Raw genomic sequence first — 26464 nt, forward strand, 5'->3', positions numbered from 1 at the left:
CATGTAATACAAATACCAGAAATGCCTTCCCTTCTTTAACATAGAGATCTGTCTATTCTTACAAAAAACTCTCATAAGTAGATCTTCCCAAATCAAGAAATCCCTACTGATAACATCTTACTTATGGACATCACATGGTCTGTGTTGTATCAAATGTGTAAAGCACAGATTACCTAGATGCGATCAAGCAGACAGAATGTACCTGACAATATATTTTGGCCCTCAAGTTTTAAATTAGAGATTGACTTGGTACTGCAACCCTTATATATTTTGGATATTGTTAGTGTTTTTTAACGTCCTTTCAGATGCCTTTGTAATCATAAAATTATTTATAATTCTTTTTGTCCCACTTTTGTTTCTAATTGTCAGCTGAGGGTAGTAAGTTAATGACACTTGTAAATAAGCTACCCTATGGTTGTGTAATTGACAACCATTGGCTCCGTAAAATATAATTTGAGTACATAGGAAAAGGTTCTGATTTGTGGATGGTCCTCAATCTACATTTATTGTAAGCAAGTGGTACTTAAATGAAGCATCAATTGGTTTATTCTTGTATAATTAGATATGGTATGAATTTTTTTCTATAGATTATTGCATTTACAGTTTGTTAGCATTTTATATCACAACTTTGAATGTGATGCAACCCAAAATGGAACAAATGTATAGTATAACTACTCTTATAATTACAAGAGAATACTCCTTATAAACATTAAAAAAACCTAAAACCATAATCTAGACAATATGTACTTGCTTATTTACAATCTTTATAGTTTTCTTTTTGGGGCAGCTCATGCTCATACTAAATATAACTAAATGTATCTCTTTGGATGCATCTAGTGTAAAAGGTTGAGAAGCCTTTTGACTCAAGTTAAAAGATTTTTATATCTTTGGAAGGAAAATAAATCCTACAAGTTCACACTTATGTTGTTTAGCTTAAAGTAGAGATTGAGCAATGCGAGCATGGAAAAGGATTAGATAGCTTAAAACACAAGAATACAAATTTTTCAATAAAGTAAATTAAAGGATTAGTAGAAAGCCACAATCTCCAATTTCAAGCAAACTTTCAATGCAAAGCTTGCAAACTTGCTGAAAATAATTTAATCTGCCTGAACACATAACAAAACATCTCAGTAATGGTGTAGAAATAAGATAGGCATAATAAATTCTGTTGAATAAATATTGAATCTTGTATTGATGTAATGAGTACTCAACAGACAAATTCAACAACAAATAAGCATGAAAACTACCATTCCTGATCTAAGTGCAAGTGACACTTATTATTAAGGTTTATAAAGCTTTGTATGGAAATAAATGAAAGAGACTAATTGTGTTTCAACTCTAGCTGCTAACTACTTGCATTACATACAAATTTTATAATAAAATCTTTTCCATCAAAACTAAAACTAAACGAAAACCATGCAATCATTAGTTAGTCTGATGGTACAAATTATTACAAACTAATACTTACAAGTCACATCTTTTACATGACAAGAGATCTAAAGATAGATGTATTTGACTCTAGGCTAAAATTAGAGATTGTTGAATATAGCATGAAAGCTAAAATAATGTTGGTGAATTGCATGAGCTATAAATTGTGTTCACTAAACATAATGCATTTTAGAATATGCTTTTATCATTAAAAATGGTGATGGTTAAACAATATATTCAGCAACCATGGATGACTTTGATAATTCTTCAACTTATCCTTTTATCATGGCAAGAAGTCATCCAAAAAATCCATTGACACATTCAATCCCTTTGATAGGCACATCTTTTTGCTGTGCACATGTCATACACTAAAACAAACTTTGAACTTGTACTTTTGGTTTCTTATTTACAAGTGCGAACGTCATCAGTAGGTGTGTACTTGTGAACATAAGTTTAAACAATTTTTGAAATTTAAAATATTCCTTTGGTGAGTTGTGAACCTACAACCTGGACACACACTTGATAATTGAATCTGAAAGTTAAGTTTGGAATTATATTTTCTTTAGTGAGGTGTGTTCTTGCATCGTAGATGTTCACTTGATAATTAGGCATTTTTCACTGTAATCTCCTCTTTCTCAGCACACATCAAACTACCAATTGCGCACTTGAGTGTGGAGTCCTTTAAATTTGTAATTGATTTGAATTTGAATATTATCTTGATGTGGTGGTCACCTACACCCTAGACACGCACCTGACAAAGGCTTTTTTGATATTTGCACTTTGAATTCACTCCTTTGTTGAGGTGTACACTTCTTTAGGCATGCTCATATGTAAAATCCCACACTCAATTTTTCCCAACTTTTCCCAAAAATTTTCCAACCTCCTTTATTCAGTGAGTATTTTAAGATGTTTACTTTCTGATTTGTTTATCGAATTTAAGGTTCAAAGTCATCATATGAACTTGTTCACAAGACATGCAATATGTGTAGAAATATTCAAATAACAACTGAAATTTATTGAATTGACCATTTATGAACAGCAGATTGAATGAAAGACAACTGAATTAAGCAAATAATCTGACCTCTTAATAACAGAAGTGTTAGAGATACAACAGAAGGTATATTCAAATCTGACCTCTTTATTGCAGAGTAATAATATCTCAGTTCCAAGCACAGAGTTATCAAGGTCATCCTTAATGTGCTGACGCAAACAATTAAGATACTTGTTATTGAACAGCTGTAAACTTTGGCACTAAAGTTTCAAACAGCAAATGGAAGGCTTGGGCAACTGCTCCATAGGAAGCACCTCATGTCACTATGAAGTATGCCCACTGTTACCAACACGACCTTAAAGAATATCAATTACAATAGAACTGTAGTTTCCAAATGCCAACATTTCCACCATAAAACCTCCAAATACCTCATGCACTTCCCAGCAGAGGTAAACTAGTTCATATGCCATTCCCTTTACCTAAGATCACCTGGGTAGGGGTTGATATGGCCTGGAAATGTGCCAGGGCCAGTATGGGAAGCATCACGTACTAGGAAGGGTTAACACCAAACAAAGAGGCAGCTATCCCTTCTCATGTCTCTTCTTGGTACTCACATATTTGCTACAGGTTCACACCCAGCTATTAAGCCATTTATTTGCCCACCATTTGTATCATTTTACTCTGCCATTATAACTCAAAAACCCATGACTTGCTCAAGCAATCACAACCAATAATATGATGAATGACAATGGCATCCAAGTTCAAGCAATCTAAGCAATCTTTACAAAATCTTAATAACCATAAAAATTTGTCTTCAACGAAGACCTCGCAAATTTCCATAAACCTCTTCCATTAAATCTATGCAAAAAAACTGAGTGACCTTGAAAGATACTAACCAATCCTGGTCCAATTTTATTATAAAAGTGTTAAGACTTCAACTCAGATTTTAAACGGTTCTCAGAATATTTTAATCAGATCTCATGAATTGCCAGTAAATACAAACTCTGATTTGATCAATAGATTACAGATAATCTTAATTGCATTTGAACTCCAAGCATATATTTACCATTCAATGACAGAGTTACATACCAATATCCTTCATTAATTATCAGAGGGATTTTCAGATTGAATCGGACTTACAACAGGCCCGTGCCCTAGGTATGTCTTGTTAGGCACAATATGAAGAAGCTGGATGAATGTTGGCTTTGAAAGTCGCCAACTTAGCAATATCTGATCCGTGTAATTTTCAGTCCAATATTAGGACAATCATTGGGCAGTTTCCACAATAGACGCCCATGAAATGATGTTGCTCGACACCAGTACTGGTCTTTGCTGCGATTGATATTCTGGACAATTTATCTCTCCCTGTGGTCTGCTATCTTCCAACTCTGTGTCTCTGTCACTAGCTTTGCCCTGTCGAAGATAGGCAAAGACAGATCAGAATCTCCGGGTGGCTCAGTCTTGCTATCGCTCTATCCTTAGCTCCAAAAACTCCTTATCTGCTCCTGCGAATAATCAATAATCAGAAAATGGTTCAGGAAAACAATCTTGTCGATTGTCAAACTCAAAGAAAACCCAAAGTAGCAGAAACATCCTACCTGGCCTGGCTCAAGGGGCTTGCGTCCCAAAAAACCTGCATTGAACAGAGGTAGATCAACCTGAAATCAAGCATGTCTCTCTCTCTCAAAGGTTTTTCCTTATAAAGGCTTGCGTGTCGTGGTAGGAGGTGGCTGACCTCAAGTTGTCAATCAAAACAAGAAAATACAAAACATCATACAACCCAAAACTACTGCCAATAAGAACAAGTCGGCTTCCATGATATAGGGATATTTAATAATAATTACATTTATTATAAATTTCCCAGTTAATTTATTTAATCTAAGCAAATATTTAATTATTTCTAAATGAGCATCGGGTGTTATAAAACACCACTGAGGCCGACTAGGCCCTCAAAATGGGATCATGATAGTCCTCCCATCCTCTAATTTCTTGACCTCAAGCAATTGCAGATTGGGATGTTCAAAAGCTTCTATTTCTCCCCAAGTTGCATCTTCTACAAGCAGACCCTTCCATTTCACCAAGTATTCAGGAATCACCTTGTTCCTTAACCTCTTTTCCCTCACATTTGACAGGATTTCATGTTCAAGGATGAGTTTGCCTTCATAATCAAGGGGAGGTAGCTCCAATGAAGGAATGATCTGCTGTCCAAGGGACTTCTTGAGACATGAAACATGAAAGGTCTTGTGAATTCTATTGTTAGGTGGTAATTCTAGCTCATAAGCCACCTGCCCCACCTTCCTTATCACTGGATAAGGACCATAGAAACATGGCTTTAACTTCTCTGCCGCATTGCCCTTGATTGAAGACTGTCGGTAAGGCTAGAAACATAGAAACACCAAGTCTCCTACCTCAAAAGTCAGTTCAGTACAGTGCCTATCAGCATACATTTTTTGTTGGTTTTGGGCTTGTTGCAAATTCTCCTTGAGGTCCTCCATAATGTCTTTGCTTTGCTACACTAAATCCTTAGCACTAGGAACTCTACTATTACTAAAAATCAGGTCCACAAAAGAAGTAGCATCATAACCATAGAGTGCTTTGAAAGGAGACATCCCAATCGACATATGGTGAGTGGTGTTATAGCAATACTCACCCAGATGCAGCCATTTAATCAATGTTGTTTGCTGGCCTGTTATGTAGTTTCTTAAATATCCCTCAATCCACTTGTTCACTATCTTTGTTCGGCCATCTGTTTGGGGATGGTAGCCGGTACTTGTGTTAATTCTATTCTAGTCAAATGAAATAACTCTTGCCGAAAGAAACTTAGAAACCTTCTGTCCCTGTCACTCACAATCGTTTTTGGTAATCCAAAAAGTTTGAGGATCTCCTTAAAGAACAGATCAGCCACTTGCGATGCCTTATGATCTGATATAGCATTAAAATGTGCCTACTTCGTGAGTCTATCAACCACTACATACAAACAATCTTTACCTTGAACTTTTGGTAAGCCAGTGATGATATCCATTGATATGTGCTCCCATTTTTTATTCGGAATGGACAAGAGCTGCAATTGTCTTTCTGGAAACACATGTTCTGCTTTATTATGTTGACACTCTTTACATTCTTTTACATGCTGCATTACATCTTTCTTCAATCCTTTCCATGAAAAATGTTCCCTCACTCGTTTATATGTATTGTAGAAACCTGTATGGCCGGCCAGTGGGGTGTCATGGCAAGCTTTAAGAATCTGTTCCTTTATTTTAGATTCAAGTATGATGTATACTTTCCCTTTGTAGAGAATCAGCTCATTTGCTGTTTTGAACCTGTTATCTTGCACCTTGCCCTGCACAATATCATTAGCGAATGTATTTTTAACATAATCAGCTGTAATCAATGTCCTCAAATCAGCAGATATTTCAGTAATACAGTGCAAATGAGGTTTGCTAAATAATGCATCAGCCACTACATTGTTGTTCCCTTTAACATGCTCAATGTCAAAGTCATAAGCTTGAATTTTGCTCACTCATTTTTGCTGCCTATCATTTAAATCCCTTTGGTTAAGGAAATACTTCAAACTATTATGATCAGTCTTAACCAAAAACTTGTTACAAACCAAATATTGTCTAAACTTAGTCAAAGCATGCATTATGGCCAACATTTCTTTGTTCATAAACTAGAAGCTTACCCTCAACCTCCTTAAGCTTCCGACTCTCAAATGCTATGGGGTATTTATTTTGCATCAAGACAGCCCGTATCCCTTCGCCGGACACATCACATTCCAAAACAAAAGGTAATGAAAAATCTGGAATTGCTAAGACAAGACACAAACTCATTACCTCTTTGAGCTTATCGAAGGCTTGTTGAGCTGATGGAGTCCATACAAATGCACCCTTCTTAGTTAGATTTGTTACGAGTGCAAGTTGTGAAAATCCGCTCACAAACCTCCTGTGGTAGCTGCATAACCCAACAAATCCCCTTAACTATGTTAGATTGTTTGGTCTTGGCCAGTCTTGGATGGCCTTGATCTTCTCCTCATCTACATTTATTCCATGTTCACTGATTTTGAAGCCCAAGTATAATATTTCTTGCAACCCAAACTCACATTTAGATGTTTTAGCATAAAAGGACGGCTGTTCTAAGATATTCAACAGCTCATCGAAGTGTTTTAAATGCTCTTCCCAAGTGTTGCTGTAAACTAAGATGTCATCAAAAAGACCAACACAAACTTTCTCAATTGAAGAACAAATACCTTATTCATACATGATTGGAAAATTGTTGGAGCATTTGTTAATCCAAAGAGCATCACCAAGAATTCATATTGCCCATAATGACACCGAAATGTTGCCTTATGTACATCCTCATCCCGGACCTTGATTTGATGGTAATCTAAGCATAAATCAATCTTGGAAAAATACTTAGCTCCATCTAACTCATCAATCAATTCATCGATTTCTGGGTATCGGATATTGGTCCTTAATAGTTCTCTTATTGAGGACTCAGTAATCAATACACATCCTCATAGTTCCATCCTTCTTCTTAACCAGCATTACAGATGATGCAAATGGGCTGGAACTAGGTCTTATATGCCCCATTTCCAGCAATTCCTTAATGGCCTTCTCAATTTCTTCCTTGTATACCTTCAGATGGCAATATGGAGTAATCATCACTGGTTTTGCCTCTTCTTCAAGTTCAATAATTTTCTGAAATCCTCTATTAGTGGGCAAACCTGGGGGTATGTCCTTGAATACTTTATTGTGTTTGTCTAAGATAGACTGAATATGCACATTGGTAGCTCCTCCTGTCTTAGCAGCACTTCTATTAGTGATGAGGCATTCTGCTGCCCATGCTACTTGCTTCTTTCGAAAAACCCTTTCCATCCTCTTAGCTGAAATCTCCATGATCCCTTTGCTGGTCAACCTATGCAATACCACCCTTTTTCCATTGTGTTGGAAAGAGATCTCCATCTTACAGTGGCTGGTCTTATATTTATCAATGGTATATAGCCATTGGCATCCTAAAACCACTTCCATATCCATGTCAATCATATAGAAGTCATCGCCAACTCCATTTGCAATATCTTCTGAGTGCAAGAAAGAGTGGTTCCACTAGCTACCTTCACTTCAAACCCTTCAATTGGAACTGTATTCAGTCCAAGTCTCCTTACTTCTTCTTCATTGAGATAATTATAGGTGTGTAGTGTCCCCTTAAGTTAATACTCAGGAATAAGGGAACAATTAAGTTGAAAATCAAATGCAAGAGATTTCTTTTTCATCCAAATCCAAATTCCTTATGAATCTTAGGAACAAATGCTTAATAGAGTGATAATTGATACCACTAAATGAAAGAATAATACCACTTATAATATGATTTTATAAGATATATATTTTACTAATCAATAGGATAGGTTATCACTGCTCTCTGATATAACAGTGTAAACTGTGCTGCTTGGTTTGTTGTTTCTGGTTAATGTATGCAAGGGTATATCGTATAGGTCTAATAAGACCCTTGATCTATGAATGCATGCCTGATCTATATGATGATGTAGCTATTCTATATGACCTTTAGTTAGGGATGCCTGACTGTTTTATTTTGGGACTTGTAGCCAATCCGATAGTTGCTGTGTTTGATATGATTGATTGGTAGATGTGCATCCAAAGCCAAAGGCTGCTTGCTCAAGGTAGATGAATCCACAAAGGATGAATCAGAGATAGAGATGTCCAATCCGTCTGGGAATGATTAGATTGACTACTTATATGATGAGAGGGATGTACTTTAAAAGACCTGCCCCTTGTCTCTTCTAATCACCACCTTTCTCTGCCTTAATCGTGCCTTTTCCAGATAATTTTGAATTGGTTTATTAATTATTCTTCACGTGTTAACTGCTGATTAGTAATAACGACTAATCTTTTCAATCGGTTAAATCCACATTGGCTATTTTTATTTGAAGAGGATCTAAACTATTTGTTCATTAACCGATATTCATAATAATTATTAAATAGATATTGATTTTCTTTTTATAATCACAATCAATAATTATTGTTTACTAACATTCACAATAATTATTAAATAATACTGATTTGTATTTATAATCACCATCAATAATTATTATTAATATTCACAATAATTATTAAAGGCCACGATAAATATTAACTATTATTAATAATTTCAATAATAATTACTGTTAAGTAATATTTACAATAACTATAATATTAATAGTGATCGGACTTTCTCTTCATGGATTGAATCAACATGCTCAGCCGATTCATGGAGAAACATACATAATGAGCAGTTATAATAGTAGTATTGACCATAACGTAATGGCTATGAGAAGACAAACAAAAATTAAATAAATAATAAGAGGACAAACCCATTAATATGGAAGATCATTTATGTGATGCAATTAAAAGAAAGAATGATAAATGAATTAAAAATAGTTAGCAAAGGATGTGTCCCTGTTAATGGACAATAGGATTGGAAAGGATGTGTCTCTTAATAATAATCTTTCAATGGATATAAGGAAGGAGAGGAAAGATCATTGAAGGAGAGGGGACGGAAGGATGAAATAAGGCAATAAGGAAAGAAAGAGGGCAGTAGTAATTATATTGTTTGAGAATTACCTACGGGCACTGAGACAATTATAGGCACAAATTCCAAGGCAAATTCACTGGCACAAAATTCGAGGCACCCAAAAAAATCTGAGATCAACCCAAAAAAGCTCTCGAAAAACCCACCAAGAATCTGAAATTAGAATGCAGATCCGACGGCTCAAAAATTGAGGCACGGAAAACGATGCACCTAGAAAAATCTGATGATGACCCAGTTGAGGTCTCGAAAAACCCACTAGGAATCTACAACCAGAATAAAATTTCGACTTGAACTGAAGGGTCAAAACCCTAGTCGAAAATTGCAGAAACCCTAGGCAGCCATGAATGAACTAGATCGAGCAAAAATATGTGGAGAATAGGCGCGGGTCGAGGGCAAAGAAACGCGACACGATTTGCAGCAAAAAATCCACGAACTGGAAGCAAACCACTTCAAAAAACTAGAGAAATTTTTTCGAAAATTTTTTAGTATAACAAAGAAATTTAAAAAAAAATTAATTCTCTACTCTGATACCATAATACAGATGCAAAAGCATATGGATTTCAAAGAATCGATGTTGTTCAATTATTCAAGGAGACAAAGCTCCTTTAAATAGAGTTACAAAGACAATGCTTCTAAAAGAAACAATCGTTAACTAGAGGCGAAGTTAGAAACAACTTAAATGATCATTAATAACACAAAGAGAAAGATATTATTCTAATAAGAATTGTTAATAATATATAGTATAATGTTGTGAGTGCAAATTAGTACTGTTAATATGATATATGAGGAAAACATTAACATAATAAAACTGCTAATATAGTGAAATAATAGAAGACAATGTTAATATAATATAATACAGTAGGATGCTGATAATATAATATGATATTGTTAATTCAATATGATTAATATGACATAAGAGAGGAATGTTAAATACTGTTAATATGATAAATTATAATGACATAATGTTATTAATGTAATTTGAGGCTAGTGCTGAGAATAGAAATCTGATATAATATTGCCAAGATAATACAATAATATTAACATAATATGATGGGTTCAATAGTAACTAACTATTGTTTTAATGAACATGAATATTAGTTCTTCATCACTTATGATATATCAAAGTCATGATGAAGGAGAGTGTGAGAGAATTACAGGAGGGGTACAGTGTATGAGCATCCTTCTAGATACGCCATCTCGAAGTGGGACAAAATGAGCCCATAGAGGCGAAAGGAGTACAAAGGGTATGGTATTTGGGTCTAGGAAGAGACAGTTTCTAGGGCACTCTCCTCAATCATTCCGCTCTTCTTCACCATGGCTCACAAATACAAGAAATTAAATCATTAAGGTATTAGGAGGATGACTAGATGAGGGTCAAAGGCTCCTTATTGTAGCTTCCTTACTATCTCCACATGGACCAATTGTTGAAGTGAATTAATCATAAGACGTGAGAGGTTGATATGATGGAGGGGAACAGTGTAAAGCCCTCACTAGGTATGCCACCTCATGATGATGGTTGAGGACCATCGGTTAAGGACCACATGGGGCCACAGAGGATAAGTTCTTGCTGTTGGGCCTAGGGTAGAGGATACTTGGGGCTCCTCATCATGTATTCCAACTCAACACTCATTATGGTTGATTTTCCATGTAATTGTTCATATTGGTTGTGTAGATCAATATATACATATCCTAACCCTAGAATTGGATGTATTTCATTAGTTATATCTACATTACTGTCTAATCTCATTGTGGGTTTGAAAAAACAGGCTTATCTCATCTTATTCTTAAATGAAGATTATATCCCTGACTATGTTTGCCCTTGTTTCATTATGGATTTGTGATTTTAGGACAAAAACTAGGGCATTTAAAAAGGGACATTACAGTCCTTAGAAGTGTCTTGCCGACTTGTCAATATTCCATCGTTGTTTATGGATTGTTTCACACAACTCTACTATTGAAGGCGTCCATGCTAGTTCAACAAACTTATTCCAAACCTTCAATCTATGGGATGTAAGTCTCTAATATGGGTCGCTAGATATTTGTTTGGATTATTGGGCCAAACGAATCGCCCCATGAATCTTACTTGCGATATATTAGGGGTAAATATACAAATCATTATCCTTGTATATATGATTGTTGTTCTTTGAATAACTAATCAATAGACTGCTGACCATAATCAATCCTTAAGTGATGTTAATTCTTCTTCGACATATATAATGGATGCTATATAACCTACTTCTTCTGTAGCTATCTTTTGGCATTGTGATGACAATGATATGTTATCTCTTTTGAACTATCACTATTCATTATTCCCTGATAAGCTTGATGTCGTAATCTCATTACTCATGAACCCATCATCTTATACTCGATGCCTATCACTGCCTTAATCTGATATATTAATGAGAACACCCTTCTTAACATAAACGTGATTTCTACCTCTACTATCATCCTGATCAATAACCCTTTGTCCTTCGTGGCAGGCACTCTAGGGAGCTATATTTGCTGAAATAGATGGGGACATCACAAGGTAGCACCACTATCAATAAGGATGATGACCCACTGTCCTTTCAAGACACCCTTAATGCGGAATGCACTATAATGTGGTTCTCCTGTGAGTGCAGCAAGTGTGCCTCCCTCAGGTGCCTCAATTTTTTCTGTTTCATTTTCAAAATCAGCCCCTTCGCTCTCTATGTCATTGTCAGAGACTACCTCAATATAATGCACTTGACCTTTCACTAAACATCGATGCCCAAGCTGCCATGTTTCCTTGCATGTGAAACACATCTTCCTTCTCCTTAATTCGATCCTACTGATATCTATTTGCTTAGATTTCCATATAGGCATCTTAGGAGGTATTAAACTCCTTTGAAAAGGCTTTTTGCTCTGCAAAGGTAAGGATGCCTTCTTATTGCTAAAACTGCCCCTAGCAATTGAATCTTCCAAGTTGAGGGCTGTTGTGATGGCCTCTTGGAAGGTTGTAGGGTTTAAGGCCTTGAGTAACCCCATAAGAGGTTCAGCTAAGCCTTCTCCAAAGAGCACTATCTGCCTTCTATCAGTCACATTGGGCATCATTACAGCAAGTTTTTGAAATTCCGATACATAATCCTCCACCTTGTCCTCTTCCTTTAATTGGGCTAGATTCCTGAAATGAACCTCTAGGTATGTCCTATCAAACCTTTGAAGTATTCTCTAAATGAACTCTTCTATGGACAATGCCCTTGAGTCACAATTACATGATGCCATCATTCATGGGCCACTCCATCCAAATGCAAAGTGGCGAACTTGAGTGCTTCCTCCTCGAGCATAGGGTTTAAGGAGAAGTATCCAACTTCTACATCCATGATCTTGTTGATGTTTCACTTGTCCCATCTAAATTAGGGATTGTGATCCTCCCCAATCAATGCTAGATGTCCTTCCTCTCTTCATACCCTTTCCTCCTATGTCCACCTTTTGATTCCATAATGCAATACTTTGCAAAGGTCATATGATTCTTAACTGCTTCACTCAAAGAGTGATATTCAACATGGAGGCAATTCATTCCAATGACTTGATCTGGTTTCTCTTCATTAACCTCCTCATTTGTTAAAAATTTTGCCCTAAAAGATTTGGTGCTGACTAAGACTCTATCACCCTCTGCAACAACCTTTTTCTCCAACCGAACTATTGCCTTCTCCTTTATCATTGGCAAGTTTGTCATTGGTCGGTTGTTGCTTGAGATCCCTCAGGAACTAAGCTACTTCCTTCGAGGTCTCAAACACGCTGGCATGAAGTTCTTCAAACCTTTTTAAGAAAGCCTTGGCCTCATCATCTGGGTCACCCATACTGGAACCCTTCCTCTTCTCTCTCTACAGATATCTCTGCTCTCTATCACTCATTCGCCAACCCCATAGGCTGGCAGGATTTGAAGATTTGATACCACTGAAAGATACCTAACCAATCCTAGTGCAAATTTCTTATAAAAGCGTTAAGACTTCAAATCAAATTTAATAGGGTTCTCAGAATATTTTAATCAGATATCATGAACTGCCAGGAAATACAAACACTGATTCGATCAATAGATTACAGATAATTTTAATTGCATTTGAACTGCAAACATATATTTTCCATTCAATGTCAGAGTTACATAAACCAATATCCTTTATTCAATATCAGAATTTTTTTCAAATTTAATTGAACTTACAACAGGCCTACGCCCTAGGTATTTCTTGCTAGGCACAATATGAAGAATCTGGATGAAGGTCGGCGTTGAAAGTCACCAACTTAGCAATATCTAAGTTGTGTAATATTCAGTCTAGTATTAGGATGATCTTTGGGCAGGTTCCACAATAGACACCTATGAAATGATGTTGATCGACACCAATACTGATATTTGTTGCAATTGAAATTCTGGACTACTTATCTCTCCCTGCGGTCTTCTATCTTCCAACTCACTGTCTCTGTCACTAGCTTTGCCTTGTCGAAGACAAAGGCAAAGACAGATCAAAATCTTCAAGTGACCTATATCAGATTCGTGGTTGCTTAGTCTTGCTATTGCTTTATCCTTATCTCTTGCGACTAATCAGGAATCAGAAAACGGCTCAGGAAAACAATCTTGTCAATGCTCAAACTCAAAGAAAACCTAGAGTAGGGGAAATCTCCTAATTGGCTTGGCTCAAGGGGTTTGTGTCCCAAAAAACCTGCGTTGCACAAAGGCAGATCAACCTGAAATCAAGCATTCCTCCCTCTTTCAAAGGTTTCACCTTATAAAGTCTTGCACGTTGTGCTAGGGGGTGGCCGACCTCAAGTCGGCAATCAAAAAAAGAAAATAAAAAACATCATACAACCCAAAACTACCGCCAGTAAGAACAAGTCGACTTCCACGATATAGGGAAATTTAATAATAATTACATTTATTATAGATTTTCCAATTTATTTATTTAATCTAAGCTAACATTTTATTATTTCTAAATGAGCATCAGATGTTATAAAACACCGCTCATAGGTCGAGTAGACCCTCAAAGTCAGATCCTGACAGACCTCTCTTGTAACCAGATAGGGTATATAGTTTCACTACCGAAACTAGTATCTCTTAGAGTTTTCGTGCTAGGGTTTCTAATCTCAATGAAGCTCTCCAAATTACCAAACAGAAGAAATAATCCAAGCATAGTGAAAATGAGCTCCACAATATTCTTTTATAACATTCGAGGAACATTTCGAAAACCCTTTTGAATTCTTGCTTAAAATAATTCATTAGGCCTCGATAATAAAGTGACTTTTAATATTTCCTTTTTTAATAATTCACTTAAGTCACTTTATGTTGCTTTTTTAAATTAATTAAATAACATTACCTATAAAATGTACTAATTGGATAATATTAAATAATTAATTTAAAGTGTTCCCTTTCCTCTAGACTTTAGCCTACAAGAATAAAATAGGCTAAGTAGTCTCTTGGGCTACTCCTAGGAAGGGGACATTAAACCCTATCAATATAAAGCTTGAAGGTTTTTTATCCCCACTATTAAGTGTGCATTTAATGCTCTCATCATCTCATGCATAGCTATACACTAAGATTTTGAACATTTAGCTTTTATTTTGATGAGTTCCCAAAAAGAAAGGACTTAATTGGCGACGTGTAGCTTATTTTTATTTCTTGTAAGGTAAGGGACAAAATAAGAGAAGTAATTTCTTAACAACAATATATTTCATGACCCAATTATCTTTTTAAAGAAAGACAATTTAGGTATTATTATTGATGGCCATCTAAATGAGACATTATAAGGCCTATTTATTATTTTATTTAAAAGTCCATTTTGAATCTCTTATAGGGAAAAGTAAAAATTGAAGTGTCTAAATTGGAGGTCCCTATATAGGAGAGGCACATGCCCAAAGTAACATATCCAATTATCATTTGCTTCAAATTCAAATTTCAAATTTGTGCATTGAAGGATGAAAATCCTTGGTATGTGAGATCCAAAGAATGAAAACCCTCTTGATTTCCATATTTGGATTTGGGGATGAAATACTCATATCCATTGGAGGTGATTCTATTCAAGGATCCCAATTTTGCTCATTGTTGTGGCTACTTAGAATTATATTTGCAAGAAAAAAAATTTACATCGTCAAATCAACATTATTGGCCAAGGATTTAAGGGTTTCAAGCTCATAGATTGTTGCATCTCATAGGATACTATAATAGTAGGTGCATAATTGGTCTTTAGGCTTTAGAAGATGTATTCAGTGGCTACCTTGTTTCTCTACCAAGATAGATGATTTCAAGAGATCTATTCCATGATCCTGTGAACTTTCAACAATGAGCCACAAAGATGAAAGAAAAAGCAAACTAGAGAAAACTTGATCATGACTTGCACTTGGAAAAATAATAAATGTTATCTTTGAACTTGACACCATACGGAAATGTTGTATGTGTAGAACAAAGTGTAGCAAGAAGGTAGTTTGCATTTGGCATTCTTATATTTATGAAGTCAAGTTAGACTTAAGGAGAATCCAAGTTGGTCATAACTATTAATAATGACACAGTAAAATGGAGTGGGAATAAATGGTACACATCCAATACAACAATGATCCAACACAAGCAAAGAGAAGATCAACTTACCCAAGACCTCAAATACTTGTGAGCTCTTTCAGTTCAGGAGCACTTAAAAAAGGAGTCAAATACAAACCATGTAAATATTAGAGAAAAAACAAATAAAAATCAAGCACCCATGAATTCCATTTAGGGTAACTGACTAAATAAATTGCTAGATTGTTGGATAAATTGGCACTAGATAATATTCAAAAACCACTGTTTTGAACAAGACTATAAACTACACAAGCAACAAACAATACAACATTGCAACAAAAGTTGTTGTTGGGAGGAAGGAGAGCGCAGTGAAGATTGACACCATATCTCACAAAATTTAAGTTTTTAAGTTACAATAAAGGTGAGAGAAAACCAGTGTGGTTAGAGGTGGACCATGAATTTAGATGACTAGTGAAACAACAAGAATGGAGACTATGGGAGGTAGGTGAGAGAAACCTATTAGTTGAATTTCAATGCCAAATTCCTAGCCACAAGACCCTACTTTTATTCCATTACACAAATATACGATATGAGAGGATTGTTAAGGGGGTTTAATAACCTCCACATCAGCTGCCACACAAATTCTGGACCATTCTATGTATTTGGGCTGCATGTTTGCCACATACGGGTAAACGATTAAATGCAGAGAGTAAATGCACAGAACATAATGGAAATATATTAAATAGCCAGTCTATATTAATTCAACAGTCCATGTACATCAAGTGCTTATAACATTAAACCCAGATACGACTATCATGATGATACTTCGAAGGAAAGGTATGCAATATATAATACCCGAAGGGGTGTGACCAACTGTTGCGTCCAACTGCCCTTCGGGACGACTAACTAACTGACTGCCATAACTCATTATTATCGACGACAACATAAACATTATACGACAACATGACATAATGATTATTCCCGGCAACATCATCCCCCCCAAGAAAAGAAGTCGTCTCCGGACGACTTAATACAAAATAGAGATGACATTAAACAAAATCAAGGTAGAGAACTGCAGGAACTGATAATGCTAGTCGAGCGTGGAACTCATATACCTGCTGGGTCCTCGCCTGAAAACCCTTTTCTGCTACCATCCGATTCTCAAGTGCGGATGTCACCATTATTGCTTCCGCAAGGAGTTCTTTTTTTTTCTTCACATCATAGTCCTCCTGTGCCTAAACCAAACTTGTCTGCAAAACATGCTTTTTAGTCTCAGCCTCCACCAACTGCTACTCAAATGATTGTCTCCCTAGCCAATTTGTCCTCGATAGCCACCCGCACTGCCCTCTCGGCATCCAACTCCTAGGTACGTTGAGCTAAGTCTCACGCTACTACGGCCTCCAACCTGGTGGTCAGCTCCTCTCAAGCCCTCTGTGCATCCACCAAGGCAACCTCACGTCCCACCGAGACATTCTCCGAGTTCCTCAAAGCGTACCATTCATGCTTGGAAGTGGCCACAACCCTCTGGCACAAAGGCTAGGAGACGCCTCAAATCCTCCATCACACTCCCCAAAGGCTGATAACTGAACTGAATAACTCCCCTGTGCCGTACGACTTCGCGTTCTTGCAATGCCTGCCTTCAAACTCTGTTTGTTCGCAACCTACAAATCCGTCTCCCTCTTCGGCTTATGGCTTCCCCACCAATGCTTAGCTTCAGGCTTCTTTCTCACAGCATGGAACAACCCCAACACTTACCGTGACTTCTTGGATGCCCTTTGGCCAACTCCAAAAAGTGTATTGTAGCTCAAAAATAAACTGGGGGTCTGGGAGCAGTGCCCCCAGCGGGGTTGAGGGGCAGCGCCCCTCGCGGGGTCAGAACCATACGAAAGTCCATGGCGCACATCATTTCTGTGATATTTTAAGATGCCAAAACCCTTCTTCTCCACTCTAATATTTTCAGCGTCCTGGCTCCAGACGTCATCGAATGATTTTTTCAATCTAGTCGTCGTTTTTTTTTTCCACTGTAATGTCCCCAATGGCACCTCGGCCATACAACCTCCCCGTACAGTCAACAATAGCACTGACACCTCCAATCGTACAGCCACCTTCCCGTGCGGTCAACACCCTCCTTACCGTAGGATCACACCATACGGACAACATGACCAACCGTCCACACCGTACGGTCCTCCTTCCGCATGCCCAACGCAGTTCAACCGTACAGTGGTATTCCACCGCAGCTGTCCTCCGTTGTCAATGGTCCAACGTACGGTGGTTCCACCGCACAGGAGTCTCACCATATGGTGGTTCCACCGCACGGGAGCCTCACCGTACGGTGGTTCCACCGCACGGTGGTCTCGCCACGGTGGTTCCACTGTACGGTGGTCCCACCGCTATTTTTTTTTCTTTTTTTTTCTAAAATTATTTTCAATTATTTTTTTTTTTAAATCCCTAATCTAGTCTCCGGCTTGGGTCCCGTGCCTCTGGGATTGCCCTTTCTCGGTTTTGCCTCGCCCGAGAGTCTCCCGCTTTGGTCCCGTGTCGGTCGAGTCACTTGCCTAGCCTCTCAAGTCCCCTTCCATCCTCTCGGGTCCCCCTCCGGACTCTTGGGTGTCCTTCTGGCCTCTCGGGTCCCCTGCGCGCTTCTCGTGGTAGGGTTTCAATTTGGAGCCGTTGATGGCAAGTCTATTTTCAATGGCCATCCGAAGACCTGGAACCATAAATTCTACAGGAACCACGGTCTCCTTCTCGTACATAAGAAGAAGAATAATAAAGATTTTGAAGGTTGCGGCCTTCCACACAGGGTTCCAATCGTTGCCGACACTAATGATCTTGGGATTCTCTACGTCACCGAGGTTTGGGGTGTCTCCCTTCCAATATTCTCTGTATTCCAGCAGGTACACCTCCTCTGTTGCTTGCTCTGGTTCCTCTACTTCGAGCCTGTAGCTTTGGAACATTTTGTAATCCTCCATCTACCAATGGAAGATCCCGTTCAATGACCCCGTCTCATCCTTAGAGCACTCTCCTAGTTTGAGAATCCCTTCGTCGTTGGGCTCCCCTGCAACCTCGTCCTTCGTCCCTCAGGTCGCCTTCGTCTTCACCCTTCGATTCTGAAGATGATGCCAGTTCCTCCATAACCAACTGTGTCCCAAGGTCTATGATAAACTTCCTTCCTCCATTCTCCATAGACAGGGTGTTCTTCTTCCAGTTGTGGGTGGCCTTGGCTGCCACCAGCCACCCTCTCCCTAAGATCGCATCATACCCTTTTTTCTTTAGTGGGATTACCACGAAGTCCAGTATGAAGGGTTGCGTTCCGATGGTAACTTGCTGGCCCATCAGTGTCCTGATGGGTTTGATTCCATGCTGATCTGCTCCCAGCAGATTGAATGTAGATGGCCACAGCATCGCCTTCCCCAACTTCCGCCAGGTTTCTTCTAGAAGAACATTCACTCCTGATCCACCGTCGACGATGGTATCGGTTAGAATGGTGCCAAGGATACCCATCTCACAATGGCCGGGTTCCTTCCAGTGTTAACTGCCAGCAGCATGGGGTCTATTGCAAACCCCCCAAGAACATCTGTGCGGTGGTTGGTATTGGTGTGTGGTTGGGAGAGATTATTCAGCAACGCCGTTCGTACTTGAGGCATCGTCTTGAGGAGGTCGTGTACCTTCACAGGCACCTCCAGTTTTAAAATTTGATTTAGTATAGCCTCCTCTGCCTCCGGTCGGCTTGAAGTACTCGTTGTACCCTTCGCCTTCGCCCTTTCTCGTATCTCTTTCTCAATTTCTTCCCGTGCTTCCCGTACCCTTTGCTTCTCTGTCTCCGGGTCTGGGCACATTGCTTGTCTGGCTTGGGTGCGGGTTATGGCCAGCACTTCCTCTTCTTTGGTTTCCTCGATATTGAGCAAGTTGATGCCGGACTTCGGGCAGGTGGTGTCTTCGTGGTCTCCCAGTTCGCACCATTTGCACAAATATTGTGTGGCCTCTCCCTTCGGGAAGTCTTGGGCGAAGTGCCCCCACTGGTTGCACGCTCTGCATTGTACCATCGGTCGGCCTTTGGAGTCGTATTGGATCCGGCTCCTTGTATTGTTATTGTTGTTTTGTCCTCCCCACCAGTTATCTCGGTAGCCTCCCAATGTTGCATTGTTGTTCGCCTGGGAGTTGCCGGTACCGCTCGATGTAGTTGGTTGTTCCTGCGTAAGCAATACTTGTTGGTTTCGTGTTTTCATGTTGTAGGGGCATTCCCTGGTGGGATGCCCCATCAACTGGCATATACCACAATAGGCCTTCTTTTGGCAGGAGCCTTTCGTGTGGCCGCCCATCTTACATTCCGTGCACCAAAGCTCCCCTTCATCGGTCTTGCTCAGACCTCCCTTCATAACCTTCAGCTCTTTCATCATCCTCAGCATGTCCTTCTGCAGGGCTTGCACCTTTTTGCCAGACTCGCCATCGCTGCTGCTTCCCTCGGAAGAGTCATCATCCTCGGATGAGCTATCCTTCTTCTTTTTCTTCTTGGATGTCTTGGTCTCGCTCTCGAGATCCATCGCTCTGTTATATGCATTGTCGTACGAGGTTGGTGGAACAATTTTCATCTTCTTCCGGATGGAGTGTTTCAGTCCCTCCATGAACCATCTCTTTTTCAACCCATCCACTGGTTGACTCTCCATTTTTCCAACAGTTCCTTGAGCCACCGACTATAGGCTCGGACAGTCTCGTTCTTGTTCTACTTTGTGCCATAGATTTCGGCTACTATTTCATTGTCGTCTCTAAGGAGGCGAAACTCTATCCCGAACTCCTCCTTCAAGTTGGGCCATATGCCGACTTTGGTCTTATCCATATCGGAGTACCAGTCGATGGCCACTCCCCTTAAGGTTGCTAGAAATTGTGTTACCCATTCGTCCTGGTCGATAACACCATTCGCTGACTATATGGTTTCGCAAGTGCAGCAATGGCGGATGGGATCTTCCTTCCCTTCGCCGTTGAACTTCGGCAGCTTCTGCTTACTTGCCATCCCACCGCTGGGTCTCGCTCCTCTGGTGCCTTGTGTGCTTGTACATGGTGATCCTCCGCCTCCACCTCCTGCACCTGACCCTCCACTCGTGGGTCCTCCAGAGAAGGTTGTTGACCCCGAACCAAACAAATTGCCTCCCGTATGGTACCCTTGTACTCTCTCGACACCGTCGGCCGTACCGTCACCTTCGGTCGTCTCCCTCCGGTTGTCCTCCGAAATGCACAAGTTCTTTAGTAGGTCTCTGGTAGCGTCGATGAGGTTTAGACTTGGCCTTATTTGTTCCACCAACTCTTCGCAACTTCTTACCCTACAGTGGCATTCTGGCGAACTGTAGAGTTCTCCTTCAGCACCCTCTATGACTCCTAATTTCCCTTCAGGCAACCCTACGACAGTGTAGAGAGTGTAATTCTCTCCGTCTATCTCTGCCTCCGCAACCTCCGTGGCACCTCCTGGGTTCCCTTCGAGCAACCCCTCGGCCGGTCGTTCTTCGGCAAGCTGCCTTAGCCTACGCCTTCGTTCTATTTGTTGTCTGAGATTCAACGTTCTTTGTGCCACTTCCCATTCGTCACTTTGTATCTTTTTATTTTTGTCCTTATTTAGTATATTTGGCATAAATCACTTCCGTACATAGCAAGCACACACCATGTACACAAAAAAAACTTCTTTTTTTTTTATTATTTTCCCTTTCGGCCACAATTTATATCAACATTGTGCCGGGATTATTACAGGTTCAATTTCCCCTTCGCCTCTTGCCATCACTCTACGTCCCAACGACGATTGTTTTGTTTGCGCGTCATCGGCCTCTGGGTTAATCTCACCGATGGGTAGGCCCATCGTGTCAGTATGCCATCCGCTCCTTCCTTTCCCAAGTATGCCTAGGCAGCGGCGCCAAATGTTTGCCACATACGGGTAAACGATTAAATGCAGAAAGTAAATGCACAGAACATAATGGAAATATATTAAATAACCAGTCTCTATATTAATTCAACAGTCCATGTACATCAAGTGCTTATAACATTAAACCCAGATACGACTATCATGATGATACTTCGAAGGAAAGGTTTTCATCAACTACATTATTCTTCAATCAGTGTGTAACAGCTCAAGTGGACAATTTTAAAGGTACAGATCTGAATTACATATGTTTGTAACAGCAGTATCATAATAATCTTTATTTTTATATAGAGCCAAAAATTATATTGCTTCAACCCTCTTCATATATTGAAATTTGATGAACATATTTTTGGTGGAAAATGTTTTGAGAAAATAGTACAATTATTGTCTTATTTTGGAAACAAGTATGAAATATTCCCCTGTACTATAATGACTGAGCACAAGGAATATTTTCTGCCCAAACTGCGTGTTATGCTGACAGAGTTTTCAGTTTGTAATGAAGATCATCACATGTAAATATCTTATCAATAATCAACTTCTAAATGACTCTCCTTGACCGATAGTTAACTAGAGATGCATAAGCACCTATCTATTGATGATATATATGAGTCTAGGTCCAAAAACATAACTAACAGCAAACTGACATTATGACAAACAGTTGTCATACACCCTCAGATAATCATGTATGACGATGCAATCAATAGTCCTTCCTTCTTTATTCATATGATGATCAAATGAGACATTACATTGGCAGCAATATGATCAAATACATGGACTGCTATCAAGGACTAGACTTTCTGAAGACAAATAACACCAACTAACTTATACTTTCAGACTGAGATTACAATGAACTAACAATGCCAAAAGAACCTGGAGTTTAGCGCTTTGAAGAAGCAAGCAATATCATGGTATAGGGAGCCTCCAATGAGTCAATTCGACCTCCTTGGGAAATCACCCCTGCTGCTGCTAATGGAGGTCTGATACAATAATGACTGTCAGCTGCGAGTCCTCCATTCTTCTTCAAAAATGGTCGCCCTTTCTCCACAAATATAGCGCTGTCCTTATTGATGAGTTTTGATACCGAATAGAAGAGCTATGAGTAAAACCGAAGGTAGGAAGCTGACTGGTACAATTCTGATTCAGACTGATTCATCACTGATTTGGCCACAAAATCTCCCCCCAAATGTCTCAAGAAGAATCGCCTTTCACCCCCAAAAATATCGCTGACCTCTAATATGGTTTTTGATGCTTCAACGCTGAAGAATGTATAAAATCGTGGGTTTGGGGTTAGGAGCACGATTTTGTTTCAGACCTGAGATATGATCAGCAAACTCACAATTCACCTCCAAAGTTCCTCCAATAGGATCGGCTACCCTTTCTAATCAAAAATCGATATGCAATGGACACTCAATCAGCCAATCTCAAAATTCAACGAACTTCATCCACCATAGCATATAGCAAACTCAATAGGCACACCTAAGAAGACTGATATGTCTCTCTCTCTCAACAGCAACCCCTCAGAAGATCTCTCACCTCCTCAATTATGCTAACCATCGGGAGTTTTCATTCCCAAATGATTGTCTGCTGAAAACCCTTCGGCTCCACAAGTCTACACAAGAAGAGATATTCACAACAACTAATGCTCAACAATGAACCACCTTACTCTATTTATTCTTTTCATATCCAAACATGTGATTCCTTCTAGAAGATTCTCTTATCCTGTTGGTACACTTTATTATTATTTTATTACACATTAACTTAATTGCACTTTTAAAATATTATTGTATTATAATCAAAGTGCACATGTCTCACAATATGTGTAATCTCCTTATTTCACTATAAAATCAAGTAGACATGAAATGAGAAGCCATAAATCACTGCAAATTGACCCCCTAATCAATCCTCTTGCTCTACGAGGGTCAAGTGATGGGCCAGTCCCGTGAATAGTTAATGTCAAGTGATGGGCCAATCCCGTGATTTGTTGTTCTCACAAAGGGACTTACACAATTGTTAGGGATTTTATCAATTCTCTTCTATCAAAAACTTCAACAATTTCGAGCTTCAAGACCTTGAATAATGTAAGATTTTGCAATGGTGTTCTTCAAATTAATCCTAAGAAAGACTTTGAAACAAAATACAAAACGATAAGGGTTTAGGAATCTAATCTACTTCTAACAATGCAAAAGATGATCGTTGACTTAGTGAAACCAAACCAAGCTTTTCTTCACCATGAGGAAACACAAAGATGATGCAAATGATTCTCAAATTACTTATACACATTAACACCATAACATGCGAATCAATGAGCATAAAGCAATTGAATAAGCTTCTAAAGTGAGTACAAACTAACCATGCATTGCAATTTGCAATCAACAAACTACAAATGGTATGAACATAAAGGGTTTCACCATGAGTTGACAACAATGTCTTCCATTCAACTATTCAATTCAATTTAACTAATCTAAACTACTATAGATGATTTCTTCATCTACTTTAACTCTCAATGTTCTTGAAATCCTTCATCCGTCTAAGGATGCATCTTCATCTAACTCTTCATGTTCTTGGAATCCCTGAAGTGCTGATATCATTCCATCGTTGAGCCCTAAATCTGGAAAACCCATGTTCGGATATCCTACGACTTCCTCAATCAGTATTGTGCTTGGTTTCATAGATTGATCATCAAGAAGACTTTCCATGCCTTGAGAAGGATTTGTCTCTTGGTTCCTTTGTCGAATAGACTCCAAGGATTTGTTTGCACTTTGACCATCTTGAACACTTGTACCCAATCCAACCTCCTTTCATGGCTCGTTCTCAATGATGGATGTTACATTCTTGTGCATGGAGAAAGCAACTTCATGCACTAAAGAAGTACTAGCTGATGAGTGAGTCATACTTGACTCATGCCTCTTAGTTTTTGGTTCTTCTAGTCTTCTTAGCTTGTGAACTTTCAGATGTTTTCTTCCCTTTCTTGTTACTTTTATCTTCATGTCCACTTCCATCCTCCTCAGTTCTGATTTCTTGTTGTTCTTCAGTCATTTCATCATCGGAAGACTATGGCTCTAAATCTTCCATCAAATCATAAGTTAAAGGGATATTTTGTTCTTTCAACTTACTAACTTGTTGATCCATCCATCTTATTGTATTTGCCATGACTGATCTCATTAACACATTAAGATCTTTTATTTCAACTTCAATCCAATTAGGTGAGGGAAGAGGTTTACCTTTTTCTTCTTCAAAGTCATTGAACATAACTTCCATCATCTTCAACTTGATCCAACACGAAGAATGGCTGACAAAATCTAATCATCTTTACTAAAAGTCTAGAACACATTCTTTTTCTGAATTCAAAATCATCCATTGCATTTGCCAATAATCTTCAACATGTACCTTGTGCTTGTATTTTCTTTCACTAATACAACTAATATTGTGATAAGGATCAAAGTTCATTCTTGATGTGTAGGTCACAAGGGAGTAAAATTGCAACTCATCTGATTTCTCAGCTACTTGAGTTGAAGGACACATTTCAATTGAATTTGCAAGAGTGATTGGAAAGGTTACCCCGGCTTTGTGCTTGTTCTTTTGAATCTTGTCATACATGGATAACTGCCTCGTAACTTCTAACAATACCATCTTGTCTATTGGATAGCTTGGAAGACTATAAGGATGGAATGAAAAACCTTGCAATCTGTAATGTTCCCTTCTCCGTGATGAGAAGTTCAGTTGGCCATTAGCCTATTCTAGAGTCCCGTAGGCTAACTAGAAGCAAAAATTAGGGTTTCCAACTATTGTGGAGATATGTGTGTGTTGTTTGATGATGGACTAGTTGGAATTCTACAATTCAGACTATAGATTCCTTATGGGTTTCTGAGAGCTTCGCAAAGGTGCGACATGCATTCTGTTCGGGGAAGTTTTCAGAATTTACTATTTTTAGTAAGTTGATGGCAGACGTCAAGGTTTCTGGGTTTTTTTGGGTTTTCTGAGCTCATCCACAGGGTTGTAAGAGCAATCTTTTTGGAGTTGTTTTCAGGACTTACTATTTTTTAGTAAGTGCTATATCAGGCAATGCTATTCTTAGCAGTTCAGTGCAGAGCTCCAACCTAGTTTAGTTTTGATGGTTTCAGTGCTTCAGTTTCCGACTCAATTTGGCATTAATCAGTTGTTGAATTAAAAGTGATTTGATTATATATTATTACCTTAGCCTAAGGTTTTAATATTTTATTCTTGTGGAGGAACGATTTAGGAAGGGAAATATATGTTTTTTATCCTAAGTCTCATTTTATTTCCTAAGTCGGGTGGTGCCAGGAAAGGAAAAACATTACATGCTTTATGATGTTTTTATGTTTTAACTTGTTGATCTTGGAAAAGTTCGACTAGGAGGGTTGAAGAGGGGATGCCAAGCCTTGAGGGGTCATGAAATGAAATGCAAGTCAAAAAAAGGTGAATTTGGGTGCCATGTGAATTTGAATTTGACCCTCCGAAATCTATAAATAAGAGTGTTGAGCTCTCATTTGATTTATGCTTGATGAATGATAATGTTATGTTGTCAGAATGGTGCCAGAATTGAGCTTTGAGGTTGAGAGCTTCCTAGCAACCATCAGTTTCGTACTTGAAAGACAGTGCCTAGCTGATTACTTGTGACAATCTTTCATCCAAAGAGATAGATTGTGCTGATTGAAGAGATTGAGAGATTTTCAGTTTTTGGTGTGTTGGGTGTGTTTCCAATTTGCTAGTTTTTGGAGTGGCTATAGGTGTTTTTCAGTCGTATCTTCCTGCTCAAATGTTTGTTTGTTCAGGGTTATAGCTCGTTTGAAACCTCTCTGTTGGGTGATCCATCACTTGGAGGCTCGTGTCAAGTGGTTTGGTGTACTTTTTTCTCTTGCTGATCGAACTTCCCTGCTAGCCATACATTTCCAGCCAACCCTAGGGCAACGTGCAGCATTTTCAGTGGTGATTTGATGGGGTTGTTGAGCTGGGGGTCTGATCTCTTATCCTCTAGCATTCATTTGCCACCAGTTTGGAGCTGTTTGGTGGAGTTTTGAGTGATTGTATGCATTTCATTGTT

General features: G+C 38.7%; 1 protein-coding gene across 1 annotated transcript in view; it reads left to right on the forward strand.

Moving 5' to 3' along the window:
• The window catches only part of LOC131034553 (uncharacterized), a 400008-nt gene that overhangs the window by 328023 nt on the left and 45521 nt on the right, over nucleotides 1-26464 (forward strand). The window lies entirely within an intron of this gene.

Source organism: Cryptomeria japonica, chromosome 11 (assembly GCF_030272615.1).
Source record: "Cryptomeria japonica chromosome 11, Sugi_1.0, whole genome shotgun sequence".
In the NCBI taxonomy this organism is placed as follows: domain Eukaryota; kingdom Viridiplantae; phylum Streptophyta; class Pinopsida; order Cupressales; family Cupressaceae; genus Cryptomeria; species Cryptomeria japonica.